We start from the raw sequence: 5,792 nt of genomic DNA on the forward strand, positions 1-5,792 counted from the left end.
CTCATCAGCCTGCTGGCTGCTCGCCCTGCTGGCATTGGCGACCAAGCTGGCGGCTCTGCGGTGTGTTCTCTCCTGAGCAGTCAGGGCCCCTTCCTGGCTGACTTGACCTCCCCCTGGCCTTGCTGCCCCAGTGGCCCCTCGTGGGCTCCACCGTGGCTTCCACTGGTCCCAGGGCCTGGGCTGCTGGGCCTGCAGCAGAGGCTTCAGGTCGTCTCCCTTCTTGTATGGCAGGTGCCACGACAGCATTTCTGGGTCTTAATTCAGGAGCTTTCCAAGTCCCACCTGGAGCACATATGGAAGCTTCTGGGTCCCATCCACATCTCGGGGGGACTGAGAATAGCTCAGAAAACATTCTTCCTCACTTCTGCAGTGTTCTTCTGTCTCTGTTTTTATACTTTATAGACAATCGCCTGGAGACTTTGTTAAAATGCAGGTTCTGATTCAGTGGGACCTCAGATTTAAAAGGCTATTCATGAGAGACACACAGAGAGAGGCAGAGACACAGGCAGAGGGAGAAGCAGGCTCCCTGCGGTGAGCCCGATGTGGGACTCGATCCCAGGACCCCGGGGTCACGCCCTGAGCAGAAGGCAGATGCTCAACTGCTGAGCTACCCGGGTGTCCTGAATCCTGCATTTTTACAAGCTCCTAGCCAATGTCAAAGGTGCAGTTCCTTGGATCATATCCTTCTGCACCCCCATAGCCTGCAGGCTAACAGGAGTCAGGGAGCGGGACACTGACTTATGGAAAAGTAAAGATGTCTTGACAATATACCCATTACACATGGCAACAGACAACTTCCCAGTAGTGCTGTGGGCTTATCTTCCAAAAGCCAGCCTCAACCCTGTACTGTCCCCGTTAGGGACATTACGCAGCTTCTGAGGCTCTCCGGCAGCAGGTGTTCCTACTCGGGCAAGTTTCACGTAATGAAATGCAGCTAGGAGCGCGAGGAGACCCTCCCTTCCCAAACAGAAAGCCAAGGCTCATCAGAAAGAAAAGATTTTGTCCCTTCCCGTTGGAGCACGGCTTTGACACCTGAAGTACAGTGACTCTGAGGAAACAGGCGTGAAGGTGAGGGCCTGTGGATGGGGTTGCCTGATAAAACATAGGATGTCCGGTCCAACTTAAATTTCAGATCAACAACAGATAATTTTGAACCCTGAATGCTGGGATTACCTCTCCTGTCACGGTTAGCCCCAGACATGGGTGGGCCCCTCCTATCCCAAATTCGGTTCAGATGTTGAGGCCGTTGACACCATACCGGTACCCAGAGGGTATGAAAGGCGAATGACTCCCATGATGAAGGTTGCCGGGGACATCTGCTGGGACATCCCCAGCAGCTCCAAGACCAGCTTGGGGGCGCAGGATGGGGCAACTCCTTGGAGTTTCCTGGTAATGGGGGTGCGGCTGAGCTGAAGGGCTTGGAGGTGCTGTGGGTCGAACCTCCGTCTGGTACCAAGCTGGGAAGCAGCGGGCCTGGCCTGTCAGCCTGCTTAGGTGTTGGGGGAAGAGGCCAGAGGAGTAGGGGGGGCTCGAGGGCTGTCAGCAGACATCAGAAAACGCAGTCAGACCATCCCAGCAAGTACTCCCGAATGTTTCATGCGAGACATATGCATCTTAAATTTGTTTGTTGTTTGTCTGGAATTCGAATTTAACTGCTCGTCTTTGCATTTTTGTTGTTTGTGTTAAATCTGGCAATCCCATCCGGGGCGCAGAAAGAAAAGCCTGGGTCCCTCCTAGGGTTGGAGGAGCCCCTGCTCCAGCTCTGAATTGTCCACCTCCAGACTTCTTAGATGACACGAATGAACACTTATTTCTTTAAGCCACGACTAGCCTGGTGCTCAGTTACCCGAAGCCAAGCCCATTCCGAAGGGTCAGCTCAGTTGCCTCCGTGGGCAGCTCCTCCTCCGCGATCCGACTCCGTGCGGATTGCGCACCTGCTACAGGTACCGACTCCAAAGACTGTTCAAATCAGCCCAAGACATCGAAAACAACCATAGAATAGGGGTCTATTTCAGCACTTAAAAAAAAACAACTTTGGGGACACCTGGGGGGCTCAATGGTTGAGCGTCTGCCTTTTGCTCAGGGTGTGACCCTGGGGTCCTGGGATCGAGTCCCGAATCGGGCTCATCGCAGGGAGCTTGCTTCTCCCTCTGCCTGTGTTTCTGCCTCTCTCTCTCTCTCTCTCTCTCTCTCTCTCTCTGTGTGTGTCTCTCATGTATAAATAGATAAAATCTTTGAAGAATAAATAAATAAATAATAAAAAACCCAACAACTTTGAAATCAGGACGTGACTTATAATAATAATAGGTGAGGTCTTAGATTTCAATCTAAGTGGTTCCCCACCCTGGTTGCTTATTAAAACAATCTGGGGAGCATTTAACAAACACTGTGGCCTGTGTCCTCCCCCAGAAGTTTTATTTAATTGGTCTGGGGCTGGGCCCAGGCCCCTGGTAATCTTTAAAAGCCTCCTCAGTGTCAGTAATTATGCAGGCCGGGCCCCGAAATCATCGCACCGGGTAAGATACTTCATGTGTGGGTGCACGCGTTTCCTCGGAGTCAAGCCTTGTTACGAAGGCTTTTGAGGGGTGGAGCAACGAACGAGAGGGGTCCCCTCGATGACTGCTGGCGGAGGGCTGTTCCACAGGCTGTCCCCTTGCCGATGTGACGTGGGCCTTCGCTCACCTGCGCCCGCGTCTCCTCACTGAGCAGCTGTACAACCGGAGCTGGGGGTCCAGGAAACCCAGTGAGTTTCTGCAAAAAGCCCGAGACCCAGAGGTGGGGAGATTTCAGGGTCCCCTCACTGAGCGGCTGTGCAACCGGAGCTGAGGGTCCAGAAACCCAGTGCATTTCTGCAAAGAGCCCGAGACCCGGAGGCGGGGAGCTTGTAGGGTCCTCTCACTGGGGACAGGATCCTGTTGCTGTCGGGGGCTCTGCAGGAGAACTTAAAGAAGCAGGTTAGGGGTGGGCTCTCCTCTGTCCCATCGGGGGAGCCCGCTGCATGTGAGCCCCGGGGGACCCGAGGACAGCTCTTTTCACAGGACACCGTGTGCTGTGCAGTCCGGCTGGTGCAGGTGCAAGCGAGCTGAGCTCACCTGGGACTCCGAAGGGCGCCTCGCTGTCTTGTGCGCTCGGTGACAAAGTCGAACGTGTTTCTGCGTAGCTACAGGTATCAGAGCTCATCCTTAGTGTTTCTTGACGCTTCTAAGTCCGAGACGCGGGCCCCACGGGTGTGTCGGGCGCGAGTGGGCTCTCGGCTCCTGGGCTCGCCGGCTGCCCGCAGGCCGGTCACGCGCCGCCCGGCCACTCCCGCGGCGTCTGTGCCACTTGACCTTGTTTGACCAGTTCCTCCACGCTTTTTATTTGTCCTCTGGCCGTAGGCTAATCTTCAATCTGCAGGCACCTGCCCAGCAGCGGACCTGCTCCGTGAGCCTGGAACGGCGCTGGATTCCTTAAGCCAGCCCAGTTCTCCCAGTAAGACCAGGTCGTGGAGCTGGAGACGCTGGTTCCCCGTCCTGCCCGTGCACCTCGGTGCTGCTGGAAAGATTGAGCGGCTGCGTTACGAAGCCTGCACCCTGTGATCCTGAACTTAGACTCCAAACTGGTAGAAAGCCTTGTCCTTTTGCCCCTGTGCACGCAAGACTACTCAGAAGGAATTAGGTTCAAGCCAGGTAACAGGGTAAATAAAATCTGATTCTACTGATAGGGATTTTTGTGTCTGCTTCCACCGAGGCTCACCCATTATAACCCAGCTTTCTGGTTCCGTGAGTTAAGGAGAAGAGAAATCTCCTTTATCCAAGTGTATTTTGTTTAAAACTCTTCTAGTGATATGATGAGATGTGAATGGTGAAAACAAAGACAGAAGCTCATTGAGAGACAGGGAGGGCTTCCTGGGCCAGACAGAGGGCTCTTTTGCCCGTTCGCGGTCTATGAAATAATGTTTCATTGGCTTAGACCATGCATGTCCTTGACTGTACCATCTGGACGTTTATTAGGTGCAATGAACCCAAGGAGTAGCCTCATGTCATGAGGAGTAGCCTCAATTCTAGGATTCCCCTAGAATCCATTCTAGGGAAGAGCACAGGCTTTCTCCCTAGAGACTAGGGCCTTGGATATGCTTTCTGTGGTCCCTGAGTCCTTGGAGAAGCCAAGCAAAGCAGTGCATGAGTTCCCCAGCCAGGGTGCATGGGTGCTGTTTACTGGCACTCAGGAGTTCCTGGCTGGATCACAGAAGCAGAAAATGGGAGCGGATTCTAGGGACACGGCAGTCAGAGTGCGGCTCCATTACCTCTGCTGCCAACCCTGTGCATCGGCTTCCCCGCTAGTCAAGTAGTTGCTGGGATCTACTCATGCCTGGGTGGCAGGGAGGACGTGGTCTTCCGAGTGCCCCAGTACAGACAACTGATGTGACACTTGTCTTCGAGGGCTGGGAGAGCTTGGCCTGCAGAGGCCCTACTCTCCCCTGGGCCACAGGGGCAGTTCTACAGATGGAAACTAAACTGCCTTCCCACTCAAAGGTTTTCTCCCATACGCGTGGCATTTACAGAGATGCACTCTTCCCTCCAGAAGCGAGGTCTTTCATGATTTGTAGCTGAAGAGGTAAAAGGGTGGTTCAGGCCGCCAACTCTCACAAAAGGCTTTCTGTTGTTTTTTGTGACCAATCAGAGCTTTTAGTTGAGAAAAATACATTGGCCGGTGGAATACATAACATTTAAGACTCTTTGTGACCTCTGCTTACCTCTGAGAGGCTTCCTGTACACCGAAGCCAGGTACTGAAATGTTTGATGAACATTTGATGAACCCTTTGCTGAGAGCAGTGTTTCTACACACAGCCAACTCCAGCAAGCCCTCCTTAGAGATGCTTACATTCAGTAGACGGAGTTGGTCGAGGTGTTGGCAAGCCTGCATTTTGGTCCTCATTCTGGCCCTAAGGAACTGTGTGATTTAAGGAATTGCGTGTTACTTCTTTATTTATACCATGGTGGGACAGAGGAAGAGGCCTTTTGTACCCCAGACCATTCATTTCCATAGAAACAACTGAGAGAGTTGTTCTTAAACATGAGCTCAAATCAAAATAGGGAAAATTGATAAAGTCATAGTGATGTGGTCAATATGTGAAGGGGTTTTATTTTTTATTTATTTATTTATTTATTTATTTATTTATTTATTTATTTATTTTTTGAGTAAACTCTACCCCCAACCCAGGGCCCAAACTCACAGCATAGAGATCAAGAGTAGCATGTTCTTGGGACTGAGCCAGCGACACGCCATCCCCTGGGGGTGGGGGGTCCCATTCCATAGGGCGGGGCTAGGAGGAAATTCACTGAGGGTTTGTAAATGTAAATTTTAAAGTAATGCAATGCTATCAAATATTTTTATAATGCCTTCTCCCTCTTCCTCTGCTTCTTCAATTTGCTGAGTTTGCAAATATGACTTTAATATAAATGCAGTGGTGCCAAGTAGTTTTATAACGCTTTCTCCTTTTAAATTTCTGAACTGAGAGATTTCGTTATACTGACTGCTTTGAACACCTGTCTTGTTCAAATAATCATGTAAAGATAAGACCGTTTCTCCTACCTTTGGTTCAGGTGCCAAATCAATTGTACAGGAAACAGTTTTGTGGAGAACCTTCTTCTAAAAGACAGATTTCAATTTTAAGGGAAATGACAGCAAAATTAACCTAAGTGCAGATTATTTTTTTTAACCTCAAAACTTAAAAAGAATCTCAAATCTGAATGGGGATATTTTTGCCATTACATATACTTAACTTCAATAAATGAAACCTTGAACTCCAA

Source organism: Vulpes vulpes, chromosome 2, assembly GCF_048418805.1.
Source record: "Vulpes vulpes isolate BD-2025 chromosome 2, VulVul3, whole genome shotgun sequence".
Classification (NCBI taxonomy): Eukaryota; Metazoa; Chordata; class Mammalia; order Carnivora; family Canidae; genus Vulpes; species Vulpes vulpes.